Source organism: Nicotiana tabacum, chromosome 16 (genome assembly GCF_000715075.1).
Source record: "Nicotiana tabacum cultivar K326 chromosome 16, ASM71507v2, whole genome shotgun sequence".
NCBI lineage: Eukaryota > Viridiplantae > Streptophyta > Magnoliopsida > Solanales > Solanaceae > Nicotiana > Nicotiana tabacum.
Window position 1 is genome coordinate 102,014,636 of NC_134095.1, and position 15,164 is coordinate 102,029,799.

Consider the following 15,164-nt stretch of genomic DNA (forward strand, 5'->3'; position numbering starts at 1 on the left):
TTTTCATTGAGGGATGTCTCATTGAGGTCTTATAAAGTTGAGTTCAGATAATCGAATGTGTTGTCTATCGATGACAGTCCCCGAGTATTCGAGGTGTATTTGCGTTTTGGCCCTTCAGCCGTTTCTCGTGGAATCACAACTATGATGTTCATATAGTAGAAAGTTTCTTTGATACACAAAGTGTTTTGATAAAGAAAGCATGCTTCTTTGGATAATTGATACATGCTGTAGACATGTGATTTTTGACCCTCCCCAAGATTTTACATATTTTAGCATGTAAATATTTAATTTAGGCCTAATATAGCTATTTCAACTCATTTTTACTCTTTTACTTTTATTTTATTACAAGAAAATGAAAATTACAAAAAATAGGTTCATTAATATTTTATAGTCATTTTTTTAAACCTTGAAAAAAATACCAAAAAATAGTTTTGTTTTAACGGTCAGTCTTATTTTAATAATTATTTTTACTTAAGTAGGGTTAATTAATATTTTTGATAATATTTTTAGTTAATTAAGCTAATTTTAAGCATAGCTAGTCATAAAGGTCCACGTTTCTAGCCCATTCCTTAAGCCCAATACCCAATACTCATTAAGCTAATCCTAGGGATCCTTCTAGACTTTTTTTGGAACAATAAATAAATAAAAAGACCCTAAGAACCTAAGAGCAATTAGCACAAAAATACACATTTAGACCTAGATCTATATAATAGAGGTAATGCCTAATGCTGAAGGGATCCTAAAAAAACACACAAAAAAATATGCCTAAATATACTGACATATGCCGCTGAACTCAATGAAAAAATCCCCACCCCTTTTGGATCGTCTTCTCCATTTTTAACAGTAGCAGACCTTAGGAAATCGAGTCCGCCGTTGGTCTTCTGCAGAAATCAAAGAAAAAACAAAAAAATGAAGACACCCTAACCTAGCGGGAAAATTCCAAAAATTCAGCAACAAACTCTTTGATTTTTGGAGAGTTTCAGCCGCACACTTGATTAAAAGGTTGAGATGCAACGACAATGGGTTGGAACCTTCTGCTGCTTTGGATCTTCTTGATGTACTTTCCCGATATCTTTAGCAATTCTAATAGCATCAGCAGTAGCATCAACCAGTCGCCTTCCTCTCCTAAAAGCCAGCAAAAATAGTCCAAAATCCAGCTCGAGAAATAGCCAAAAACAACCTCGAAATCAACCGGAGTTCAGCGGTCTAGTTCGAGTTTTCCGGCGAGTTTCGAGGCTGTCGGAGCGGTGGTTCTGAGGTTCGAGGCGACGAGGTCGTTGGAAAGCATTTCGGTCCAGAGTTGTCTAATTTTTGAGTCGATTATAACTGAGGCTCAAATTCAACTCAAAGGTCCGATATTTTAACTCCTTCGTCTATTTTTTTCATCAATTACAGGCTGCTACTTTGGTCCCTTTTCTCCTTGTTTACATATTTTGATTTCAATTTTACGTGGCTGTGTGGATAGTGAATTATATTTTTTTTAATTTCAATCAAACAGTTGTTAGTATGTATAATGGTAGAAATTGGCACGTTATTTGGGGACGTTCTTGGCTTATAAGAATTTATGTTAAATGTTTAGGAGTCAGGTGATTTTTAAGACTGAAGGTGTAAATTTGGGGTAAGAAGGAAAGAAAAAATAAAAATTAAATTAGCCTTATAAAGAAAAGTATAAAAGTAGTTGATGACTTCTTTATTCATTTGGCACAACACCGTCTCCTCACATCTGTCACGTAGAACTCAAGGAGAAACCCAACTACTGATGGTAACCACGTTAATTACCCAAGCTCCATAAACTGAATTATTCTTTACTTCAATATTACCTTTACAATTACTCTCAAAGGTAGAGATTGAATAATATTTAAATGCGCTAGTTGCTTTAGGCACGTTATAATAAAATTATCATAGCTACAGGTACGGTTCCCATGACGTAGTTGCGATGCTTAATTTCTAAAAATTCGGGTGTGCATTTATGTGACCCAAATCCAAATCTCAACAGCGTTAGATAAAATGTATCGTGGACCGCGGGTGCATTTATGTGACGTAGTCCAAGACGTATTTTAGATGACGTTGAATCTTCCCTAAATAATAATTAAATAAAAGCAATTTTAAAGTTAATAATGCACATAGGTTTTTAAGCGTTTTCAAATCAGATAAATAGGCCAATAATAACAGTTGAGCGACCGTGCTAGAACCACGAAACTCGGGTGTAACGATCCGACCGATCGTTTTGAACTTTTTCACTTTCATCGCCAGTTCCCGGGCATGACTTGCCTTGTGTAACGTATTATGACTAATGTTGATCGTTGGTTTTGGTTTTCAGGAAAAATCAGAATGAATTTAAAGGAACAGTCTCAATTGAAAGCTTTGAATTTGAAAGGTTTTACTAAGAGTTGACTTATTGTATATGAGCTCGGATCAGAAATCTTATAATTTGGATAGCTTCGTTGGGTGATTTATGACTTAGGAGCGCGATCGGAATGCATTTTGGAAGTGCGTGGAAGGATTTTGCTTAATTTGGCAAAGTTAATATATTGGCAAATTCCGGTTGATAGGTGAGATTTTGATTCGAGGGTCGAAATGGAATTCCGAGAGTTGTTATAGCTTCGTTATGTCATTTGTGATGTGTGTGCGAAATTTCAGGTCATTTGGACGTCGTTTGATCGACTTTTTGATCGAATTTGGATTTTGGAAGTTTTGGAATTCGTAGGCTTGAATCCGAGGGTGATTTGATGTTGTGATGTTGTTTTGAGCGTTCCGAATGTTGGAACAAGTTTGAATTATGTTATGGGGTGTGTTGTCATGTTTGGTCGGGGTCCCATGAGGCTCAGATATGTTTTGGAGGAGTTTTTGGAAGATTTTGTCATTGTGAGCATAAGCATGTAATGATCCAAAGGTCCATTTTTAGTTCTAAAGATCGAAATTTGATTTCGAGACTTCCAAAATTTTGGTAATGAATTATAGGACAGATCTGGAAAGTTTGGTCTAATTTCATCAAGTCGCGATTAGGTTTTTGACACGAAACATGAGTTAATTGTTTAACGAGCGAAATGGGTATTGAACTGAGCAAATGAGCTCCGAATTGAGTTTCGACTGAAGGGATATGTTCGTATTATTATTTGTGACTCATAGGAATAAGAATCATAGAATGCTGAGTTCGTATGATGGAGTTAGAGCCTTTTTAGTGAAAAGAAAAGCTGCTGAAATTTTCTGGGCAGTTTCTGCATTTTTCGCACGTGTGAACAGTAACCGCACCTGCGTGAACAATATCCATATACAGTTCCATGTATAGTAAACATGAACAGTATCTGTGTACAGTACCATGTACAGTACATATGAATAGTACCCCGTGAATAGTGTAGTGAACAGTACCGCGTGAACAGTACCGACATTTTCTAGGCAGATTCTTAAGTTCTGAAAATGGGACTCGTCCCATTTTCTATTTTTATCAAATTGGAGCTCGGGGAGAGGCAATTTTCGGGATATTTTCAGAGAAAATAACGGGGTAAGTGTTCTTAACTTAATTTTGCTTAGATTACCCGAATCTATTACAAGTTTTGGCATTTAATTGGTGATTTTAGTTGGGAAAATCTTGAAAACCCTCTTGGTTTAATTTTAAGATTTGAGGGGCGAGTTGATGTCGGATTTTAGTAAAATTGGTATGTCTGGACTCGTGGTTGGATGAGGTTTCATATTCCATAATTTTTGTCGGGTTCCGAGACGTGGGCCTCACAGGCAAATTTTGAGTGCAATTTCGGATTTTTAATGGAAAATGTAGAATTTCATATGGAATTAATTCCTATAATTTTTATTAACTGAATCGAATTATTGTGGCTAGATTCGAGGTATTCGGAGGTCGATTTGAGAGACAAAGGCATCGCGAGCTAGAGGATTAGCCGGTTCGAGGTAAGTAATGATTGTAAATACTGTCCTGAGGGTTTGAAACCCCGAATTATACGTCATTCTGTTACTTTGAGGTGACTTGTACGCTGGATGACGAGCGTGGGGTAGAGCACCGCTGGGGATTGTGATCTATTCCATCCCGAACGAATATTTTAATGCGTATTTGATAGTTAATTGTTTGACATTATTATATTTTTGGGTTGTATGCCATGTTTGTGGCCTTGTGTAGACTTGTTGAGACCCTTAGGGGCATTTTTACTATCTTTCCTCACTCTATTTATTTGAAAGAATATTCTCAGTCATGTTTTACCTGTTTACTGCTCAAATCTGGCTTTATCACTATATTCTTAAAATGTGGAAATTATTTCGGGCTGAGTTCCCTGTTTTACTGAGATAGACCGAGGGTCTGATTGTGAGATTGATGACTGAGATAGACTGAGAGTCTGATGGTGAGGTTAACGACTGAGAGAGGTCGAGGGCCTAGTTGTGAGGATTATATATCTATGGATCGGGTTTCACGCCGCAACAATGTATATATATATGTATATGGATCGGGTTACACGCTGCAGCGATGTTTATATGGATCGGGCTGCGTGCCGCAACAATTTAGTGCTTGGGATGTAGGAGCTCCTCCGGAGTCTGCACACCCCCAGTGAGCATAGTCGACTATTTATATGGATCGGGTTGTGCGCCATAGCGATGCATGGATCGGGCTACATGCTGCAGCGGTTACTTTGATTTCTGTTATTGTGAGAGATATACGGATCGGGCTGCACGCCGCAGCGGTTACTATATGGTACTAATTGATCGTAAATGCTGAGTGTGAGTACTGATTGGTAAGAGTTGAGTTACGAGTGATAGAGAGGCTAGCCCGAGGGGCGACAGATATATACATGCATATGAGTGATTTTTTTGCCTGAGAGGCATGTTTATGGACTTATTGATTTCACTCCTCTTTAAAGTAAATTTCTATCGAATATGTTGATTTATCGACTCTTTTCACTCATCTTTATATTGAGCCTCTGTCGGAAAGTTGAACAAATATTTTAAAACAACTTTTATTTAAACTGGGGTTTATGAGATGTTCAGAAATTAATCACTGATTTGGCATTGGTTATTTCCACTGAGATTTTTAAGTTATGAAGTGTTTATGATTACTGTTTTGCCCGAGGGGCTGTTTTACAAACTATGTTTTACCCGAGGGGCTGATTATGGCTTTAATCTCTATTATTATACTAAATGTTATTGAACCCCTACCGAAACTGCTGGAAAGTATTTCAAAATGATTTTTACTAAAAGTTGGATTTTAAAAGGGAAGATTGACTCGTGCTATGATTTTAAGGCCTGGTGTGGTTATTGAGCCTAACGTGAATGTGGATTCATTGTTTCCTACTGCTCAGCCTTTATTTACTCTTATTACTTACTGGGTTGGAGTACTCACATTACTCCCTGCACCTCGTGTGTAGATTCAGATATATCGGAACCCGGTAGCGGGTGTTGATAGCTCAGCCGCGGAGTCATCAGAGTTAGCAAGGTGGCTGCATGACTTTTGTAGCACCGCTTCCTTCCCCTCATTGTTGTTACTGTATTTAGTACATTTTTAAACTTTTGTTGTATTCAGACCTTGATAGTTGCTCATGACTAGTGACACCCCGATGTCGGGCTGGTATTTTATTCCACACTATTATTCCAGGATTTTATTATGAAATATTGTTTAATTTAAAGACTTAAAAATGACTATTAATGCTTAAAGGGTTAAGGTGAGTGTTGTGTTGGCTGGCCTTGTCTTCACGAGAGGCGCCATCACGACCGGGCTGGTTTGGGGTCGTGACAAGTTGGTATCAGAGCCTAGGTTACATAGGTCTCACAAGTCATGAGCAGGTTTAGTAGAGTCTCGCAGATCGGTACGGAGCCGTCTATATTTATCCTCGAGAGGCTACAGAACCTTTAGGAAAACTTCACATTCTTGAATTCTTATCGTGCGTCCTTTGATTCAACTTGAAATGTAACTCATTGAATTCCTTCCACGCGTTCGTATGCGCGCATGAGCGCTTAGTATCAAATGTGCCTTGATGTCTTGTGATTCCTCGATCGAGGGTCGAGATGTGATCTCTGTGAGTTTGATGTTGGGCCAGTCTGGAGGACTTGAGGCCGAATATTTGCCTATGGCTTGAGCACCGAGGTGCTGATTGTGTGAGCAAGTATTTTTGAACTTATATGTTCGGTAGTGTCCCTATTAGTGGGAGTGATGGCTGGATAACTATGTGATGAGTATGTTAGTACTGCGAGATGTATCCATCTTGATTTGAGGTATAGCCCCGAGTTATGGGTGTGCAAAGAGTCTTTTCATGTGTCCTAGTTAGGAGTGAAGTAAATTTCATGTTGCGGTATGAGTTTAGACTCAGGAAGACTAAGTGACTGCATAATGGTTATGACGGTGGAAGGTATACATAAATGTTAGTTTAAGGCGAAGAGGGTGGGTTATCTCATGCGAAGTGTTCTGAGGTTGTACGATCCTTATGTGTCTGTTAGATTTGCGAGCGAAGGATATGTGTTGCAACTTAAATTGGGTCGCTTAGTGAGTGGGTGTAACTGTTGCGAGAGTGAAATGCGAGATTTGCAGAAGAGTTAAAATTCTAGATGATTTGTGTTTTCACAAGCTTATAAAAGATTTGAGTTTAATCTCATTATGGTATCATGGCATCAATAGAGTATAATTGTTATGAGTTATTGAGCGTGTGTTGAACTATGGCTTCGAGCCAAGTGGGGGAGTCCTCTATTGAATAGTTGATTGCACGGTTATGTGCTCTAACGGTTCCAATTTGAGGCGTATTTGTGAATCAGTTATGGCTCGAGTAAAAGAAATTTCAATAAAGGTTATGTTATGCTTTTTGGGTGTACGAGAATCGGGGAATGACTTGAGTTGTGGTTGGTAAGGAATGCTCGGTGCATAGGGCAGGAAGTTGCTTGGTTATATTGAAATGAGATCACATTCTGCAGTGTCGGAGTGCAAATGAAGCACAGGTTGTTCGGTTCGTTTAATCAATCTAACTGCGGTTTGAGTAGAGTGGATGCCTCTAGAGAATGGTCCTATTGTGTTCCAAATTTTACATGCAATAATTGGAGTTTCAAGTTATACTTATGGATAGAAACTGAGTTTTCCTTGGAAGACGTCAAGACTTGTGGTGTTTTTTATATTAATTGTGGGATTCTATGTATTAGTATTATGAGTTAACAGATTTAGATCCGCAGGAAGTTCTTCAGAGCGGAGTATTTCGAATGTGGTGCTTTTCGGAATATTTAAGAGAGTATTCAGTGGCTTATGAGTATTAGACAGTGTAGTTTTATGCTTGGGTCTCGTGTGGTAATCCTGGGTTGAGAAATTGTGGTGCTACGGCAAGAGAGAATATCAAGTTGAAAATGAATCAGAAAGAAATTTAGATAGATGGAATAATTTGATAGTAGACCGAATCGGTATGGTAAGGATATGATTAATTTTGTGCGTGTGTTCGAGGTAATGAGGTCTTTTAGGTATTTTGCGGCAATGATCTTAGGTTTTGATGACTTGCTTAGCTTCATCGAGTTAGAAGGATTTAGTCCTGACATGTCTGATTTGTGCAAAGGGAACTCGGAGAGTTCTTGATGTTTTACCGCAGTTTGGGAATGTATATTTTCTTTGAACATAGGATGTATAGTGATTTTCCTTCTAGATGGGATCAATGGATGGTTCGTGACTAGTGAATATGTAGTTGATTGTGGCTCGGAAAGGGATTTTAAAGTTCTAATATTTATCATAGGATGGCATGTTATATGTGGTATGTTGTGTAAGGCAGGGATTGGCATATGTAAGGTTGCAATTTAGTTTTTAAAGGAAGGTCATAAATTCTTAGACAACACAGTCAGTTTCAGATGACTAGGTAAATGATATTACTAAATGGTGTGTCTTGATAACGGTATGCACTTCAGAAAGAGGGAAATGTGGTTGAGTTAATAATACATCATAGGTATTGCGGTTGTGGACTGTGAGAAAATAGCTAAGGTTGGTCAGAGGGTAGTATGTGCTATGATTCAGTCATTGTGAACATTCGGAGGATTATTTATCTGTTGTGTGTGACTAGACTTGATGTATGGTCCATTGATAGACCTCTGTGGATGTGTGTTCTAGCTCGAGTCAGCTTGGTTGGCCCAGAATTGTATTGTTGAGGGATAGGTTGATTCAACCGTTATTGAGCATATTAGTGATCTAGGGAGATCTATGAGTTGCATTTTTGTGTTGCGAGACATTATGATTTATTGGTTATGGGCACATATGGTGCGGTTCTAATGGGGTTCATAGTGGAAGTCGAGCGGGAAGAGTAATCGGGTGTTGCTCGGTGAATGGTGTATCGGTTACGTCCTATCGGGTTTGCGTGATATATGTTACTTGTTTCACCGTTTGTGTAACGATTTGCTTTGGTTCCAGACGTCAAATTATGCGTAGTTGTCAATTTCGAGCATAGTGACTTGAGGTGTCCCATGTGGGCAGTGTTTGGATAGGATCGCGCATTGTAGCGAAGCTATGTGGAGATATGACCTTGCGGGTTAGATTCGTGTGTCCTATTCTATGATGTGAGACGAGTTCTTAGCCCTGCGTTGTGGTGGTACTGGTGAGCTTGAGGCACAACCCTTTCATTTGAGTCATTTTCATGATTTGAGTATATTCGGACCATTGCTTATTGGTGCGTGTAATATGCTAGATGTGACTTAGGCCTCTATTGGTGTGACATGTCACCAGGGTAGTGTGTTGGGTCAGAGGAGATCGTTGGGATCATTAATGAAAATAAACAGATTCAATTTCAGCATGTTTGATGGGTAAACATCGAGGTTCGGTTCAAAAAAAATTGCTATGGTAATTGCTAGAGGAGAAATGGCTTCATGAATGGTTGATCTGAGAAATGGTTATGGTTTATTGCGTGTTTCATTTATCATTGGCAGTATATGAAAGTGTTGGAATGAGACTTTAGCTAATAAGAGGTTTTCTATCGGTATTTGGTTGTTATGGGCAGCTACTGTGAATAGAAGTTATTGCTGTGAGCGTTAGAGTTATATGGTATATCATGGGATTGCTCCCGAGGTGGCAGGCATGGGTTACTACAGCTAGTTTGGGTCTATTCAAAGCATAGGTGTGAGGTTTTGATCGTATTGATGGTTTCAGAAGTGAAAATGAGGTTCTATGGTTTATGGGCTAGATTGGATTATTTAATTTTAGTTAACCTGTGTTATCGGACCTATATGAGATAGGGTTACGTGGGATCACCCCTGGCTATATGCATGGTAAGGCTATTCAGCGATTGGTGGGCTTTTAGAATAGCTCTGGGTACGTTCGAGGATGAATGTCTGTTTAAGTGGGGGAGGATTTAACGACCCGACTGGTCATTTTGAACTTTTTCACTTTGATCGCCAGTTCCCGGGCATGACTTGCCTCGTGTAACGTATTATGACTGATGTAGATCGTTGGTTTTGGTTTTCAGGAAAAATCAGAATGAATTTGAAGGAACAGTCTCAGTTGAAAGCAGTGAATTTGAAAGGTTTGACTAAGAGTTGACTTATTTGTATATGAGCTCAGATCGGAAATTTTATGACTTGGATAGCTTCGTTGGGTGATTTATGACTTAGGAGCGCGATCGGAATGCATTTTGGAAGTCCGTGGAAGGATTTGGCTTGAATTGGCAAAGTTAATATTTTGGCAAATTCCGGTTGATAGGTGAGATTTTGATCAGAGGGTCGGAATGGAATTCCGAGAGTTGTTATAGCTTCGTTATGTCATTTGTGATGTGTGTGCGAAATTTCAGGTCATTTGGACGTCGTTTGATCGACTTTTTGATCGAATTTGGATTTTGGAAGTTTTGGAATTCGTAGGCTTGAATTCGAGGGTGATTTGATGTTTTGATATTGTTTTGAGCGTTCCGAAGGTTGGAACAAGTTTGAATTATGTTATGGGGTGTGTTGGCATGTTTGGTCAGGGTCCCATGAGGCTCGGATATGTTTTGGAAGAGTTTTTGGAAGATTTTGTCGTTGTGAGCATAAGCATGTAATGATCCAAAGGTCCATTTTTAGTTCTAGAGATCGAAATTTGATTTCGAGACTTCCGCAATTTTGATAATGAATTAGAGGACTGATCTGGAAAATTTGGTCTAATTTCATCAAGCCGCTATTGGGTTTTTGACACGAAACATGAGTTAATTGTTTAACAAGCGAAATGGGTATGAACTAAGCAAATGAACTCCGAATTGAGTTTTGACTGAAGGGTTATGTTCGTATTATTATTTGTGACTCATAGGAACAAGAATCATCGAATTCCGAGTTCGTATGATGGAGTTAGAGCCTTTTTAGTAAAAAGAAAAGCTGCTGCAATTTTCTGGGTAGTTTCTGCATTTTTCGCACGTGTGAACAGTATCCGTGTACAGTATCATGTATAGTAAACATGAACAGTACCCGTGTACAGTACTGTGTACAGTACATATGAATAGTACCCCGTGAATAGTGTAGTGAACAGTACCGCGTGAATAGTACCCAAACGCGTGAAATAGTGCCCCCGACAATTACGGGAGATTTTCAGAGAAAACAACGGGGTAAGTGTTCTTAACTTAATTTTGGTTAGATTACCCGAATCTATTACTAGTTTTGGCATTTAATTGGTGATTTTAGTTGGGAAAATCTTGAAAACCCTCTTAGTTTAATTTTAAGATTTGAGGGTCGAGTTGATGTCGGATTTTAATAAAATTGGTATGGTTGGACTCGTGGTTGGATGAGGTTTCATATTCCGTAATTTTTTGTCGGGTTCCGAGACGTGGGCCCACGGGCGAATTGTGAGTGCAATTTCGGATTTTTAATGGAAAATGTAGAATTTCATATGGAATTAATTCCTATAATTTTTATTAACTGAATCGAATTATTGTGGCTAGATTCGAGGCATTCAGAGGTCGATTTGAGAGACAAAGGCATCGCGAGCTAGAGGATTAGCCGGTTCGAGGTAAGTAATAATTGTAAATACTGCCTTTAGGGTTTGAAACCCCGGATTATACGTCGTTGTGTTACTTTGAGGTGACTTGCACGCTGGATAACGAGCGTGGGGTAGAGCACCGCTGGGGATTGTGACCTAGTCCATCCCGAACGAATTTTTTAATGCGTATTTGATAGTTAATTGTTTGACATTATTATATTTTTGGGTTGTATGCCATGTTTGGGACCTTGTGCCGACTTGTTGAGGCCCTTAGGGGCATTTTTACTATCTTTCCACACTCTATTTGTTTGAAAGCATATTCTCAATCATGTTTTACCTGTTTACTGCTCAAATCTGGCTTTATCACTATATTCTTTAAAAGTGGAAATTATTTCGGGCTGAGTTCCCTGTTTTACTGAGATAGACCGAGGGTCTGATTGTGAGATTGATGACTGAGATAGACAGAGAGTCTGATGGTGAGGTTAATGACTGAGAGAGGCCGAGGGCCTAGTTGTGAGGATTATATATCTATGGATCAGGCTGCACGCCGCAACAATGTATATATATATATATATATATATATATATATATATATATATATATATATATATATATATATATATATATATATATATATATATATATATATATATATATGTATATGGATCGGGCTGCACGCCGCAACGATACTTATATGGATCGGCCTGCGCGCCGCAGAAATATAGCGCTTGGGTTGTAGGTGCCCCTCCGGAGTCTGCACACCTCCAGTGAGCGCAGTCGACTATTTATATGGATCGGGTTGTGCGCCACAGCGATGCATGTATCGGGCTGCATGCCGCAACGGTTACTTTGATTTTAGTTATTGTGAGAGATATACGGATCGGGCTGCACGCCGCAGCGATTACTGTATGGTACCAATTGAGCGTGAATGCTGAGTGCGAGTACTGATTGGTAAGAGTTGAGTTACGAGTGATAGAGAGTCTAGCCCGAAGGGCGACAGATATATACATGCATATGAGTGATGTTTATGGACTTATTGATTTCACCCCTCTTTAAAGTGAATTTCTATCGAATATGTTGATTTATCGACTCTTTTCACTCATCTTTATATTGAGCCTCTGTCGGAAAGTTGAACAAATGTTTTAAAACAACTTTTATTTAAACTGGGGTTTATGAGATGTTCAGAAATTAATCACTGATTTGGCATTGGTTATTTCCACTGAGATTTTTAAGTTATGAAGTGTTTATGATTACTGTTTTGCCCGAGGGGCTGTTTTACAAACTATGTTTTGCCCGAGGGGCCGATCATGGCTTTAATCTCTATTATTATCTTAAATGGTATTGAACCCCTACCGAAACTGCTGGAAAGTATTTCAAAATGATTTTTACTAAAATCTGGATTTTAAAAGGGAAGATTGACTCGTATTATGATTTGAAGGCCTGTTGTGGTTATTGAGTCTAACGTGAATGTGGATTCATTGTTTCCTACTGCTCAGCCTTTATTTACTCTTATTACTTACTGGGTTGGAGTACTCACATTACTCCCTGCACCTCGTGTGCAGATTCAGGTATATCGGAACCCGGTAGCGGGTGTTGATAGCTCAGCCGCGGAGTCATCAGAGTTAGCAAGGTGGCTGCATGACGTTCGCAGCATCACTTCCTTCCCCTCATTGTTGTTACTGTATTTAGTACATTTTTAGACTTTTGTTGTATTTAGACCTTGATAGTTGCTCATGACTAGTGACACCCTGATGTCGGGCTGATATTTTATTCCGCACTGTTATTCCAGGATTTTATTATGAAACATTGTTTAATTTAAAGACTTAAAAATGACTCTTAATGCTTAAAGGGTTAAGGTGAGTGTTGTGTTGGCTGGACTTGACTTCACGAGAGGCGCCATCACGACCGGGCCGGTTTGGGGTCGTGACATCGGGAATGCCTAACACCTTCTCCCGGGTTAACAGAATTCCTTACCCGGATTTCTGTATTCGCGGACTGTAAAACAGAGTCAATCTTTTCCTCGATTCGGGATTTGAACTAGTGACTTGGGACACCATAAAATTATCCCAAGTGACGACTCTAATTTTTTAAAAATAAAATAATCTCATTTTGATTGTCACTTAAATTGGAAAAACTCCCTTATATACCCTTCCAGGGTATAGTAAAAGGGAGGTGTGACAGCTATGGCGACTCTACTGGGGACAAGAACCCAGAATCTCTGGTTCAGGGTTCAAGAATTCGAGCTTAGAATAATTGTTATATTTGGCATTATTTATTGTCTGATTTTATTTACATGTTTGGGCCTAATGTGCTAAATGTTGCTTTTTACCGCTTTGATATTATCTGAACTGTATATAAACTGCTACGAAACCCCTCTCTTCTATCTTCTGAGGAATGCACGCTGGCGTGACTTCTTTCTGTTAGTGTGATATCCCAATTTAGAACAAGGTTCAGACAAGTTGCAAAGCCGGATGATCTTTTTGTTTACCGGTACGCTGCCCTCCCCCCCCCTGTCAGCTCGAGTTGTCCGCTTGGGTCGAGTAAGCCAAGTCTAGAACAATACACCCGGGTTTTAAACTTAGAATAACTCAGCCTCATGTCGGATCCCTAGTAGGAACGCTTGTTTGCATCATGTGCATTTGACTTTGGGAACTCAACACAGGGGTTGGGTCCATCTAGGACAGGTGTACCCGAAAAATAAAAGACCATCTAATGCATTTTATGTGCTACCTGTGCATTTAATTTGTTTCAGATTGCATGTTGACCGGCTTCTAGATTGAGCGAGGAAAACCAAAAGAAAAACCGAGTTGAGGTATGAGAGAGGATTTCACCCGTTTCCCAAAAATGATTCCCAAAATGTACCGAAACACTACCGAATTTTTGAAAAAAAGAGAAGAAAAAGGATTCCTTGAAACAAAAAGTGTCTTGAAAAGAGAAGAATTAGTCCAAAATGATTTTTTGTTTTTTTCCTTTTCATGTCAAAACTGGCGAACTACGCGGGTCTGATTCTCACCGGATGTGAGATACGTAGGCAAACCTCATCGGTTCCGGCCCATAATTTTCAATAAATCCAAAAATATTTTCCTTTACTTCCTCTCCAGAAAAGTCTTTTTTTTTAGACCCCAATTTTCAAAAAATCCAAAAATATTTTCCATTGCTTGCTTCTTTAGAAAGCCTTTCTTTTAGACTCTAATTATTTTTTTAAAAAAAATATACAAAAATATTTTCTTTTAATTTCTTCCAAAAATCCAAAAATATTTTCATTATTCTTTCAAAATTGAAAAGAAAATTCAAAATTCAAAAATATTTTCTTTTTTTAGAAGCATTTCTTTCATAAATTCAAAATAAAATTCCAAAAATATTTTCTTTCTTCTTTAGAAGTTTTTCTTTCGAAATTCCAGAAAAAAATTAAAAAAAAAATCTTTCTTCTTTAGAAGTCTTTCTTTGCAAAAATGCTGAAGAAAAATCAAAATCCAAAAATATTCCCTTTCTTCTTTATAAGTCTTTCTTTCGAAAAAATAAAATAAAAAATTCAAAAAAAAAAGTTAGTTTATTTACTTTATTCATGATCTTCCCAAATTACGCAAGATCTGATTCATGTTCCCACATGATACGCAGGCAACCCACATCAGGTTCGATCACCATTAAAAATAAATGAAAAAAATAAAGAAATGAAAAAATATTGATAATAATAAGGGCCGACTGAGTCCATTCTAACATGTTTTGTTTTGAATTGTGAAGAAAGTTGAGGTGGTCGGTTTGTGGTAAGCTGGAAACACAAGATCCAAGGAAAAATGATAACTTACATCGAAGTTGTTACAAGTGCTCAAGAGACTCAAGGTCAGAGGGTTCAACAAGAGTCTACTGTGTTTGAGAAAAATAGAATACTGAAACAACAAATGACTGAAATGTGTCAAGCATGGGCCAGTGGTCAAGGACAGCCTCGTCATGAGTCATAATTTGCTACAGAGCAAGAGCAGTACCACTCTCCTGAGTACCGCTCGTACTCGTTTGATCTTCCTACAAACATTGAGAAGCCTTCCCGAAAGATGGTACAGGAAGAAATGACCCAAAGAGTGAAAAGCTTAAAACAACAGTTGAAAAACATGCAAGGGTTGGTAGGTCAAAAGAGTGTTGCCTTCAAAGATCTATGTATGTTCCCCGATGTCCACTTGCCGCCTGGTTTCAAGACTCCCAAATTTGAAAAGTATAATGGGCATGATGATCCCATAACCCACCTGAAAAGGTATTGCAATTAACTGAGAGGTGCGGGAAGAAATGA

The 15,164-nt window shown here is 38.5% G+C and overlaps 1 long non-coding RNA gene across 1 annotated transcript; it reads left to right on the forward strand.

The window, feature by feature from the left end:
- The first annotated feature begins 574 nt into the window (after positions 1 to 574).
- Positions 575 to 5,528, forward strand: LOC142170745 (uncharacterized). Its single transcript, XR_012700191.1, has 3 exons — positions 575 to 1,350; positions 3,836 to 3,903; positions 5,373 to 5,528. It is a non-coding gene; the product is annotated as an uncharacterized LOC142170745 (long non-coding RNA).
- The last annotated feature ends 9,636 nt before the right edge of the window (positions 5,529 to 15,164 follow it).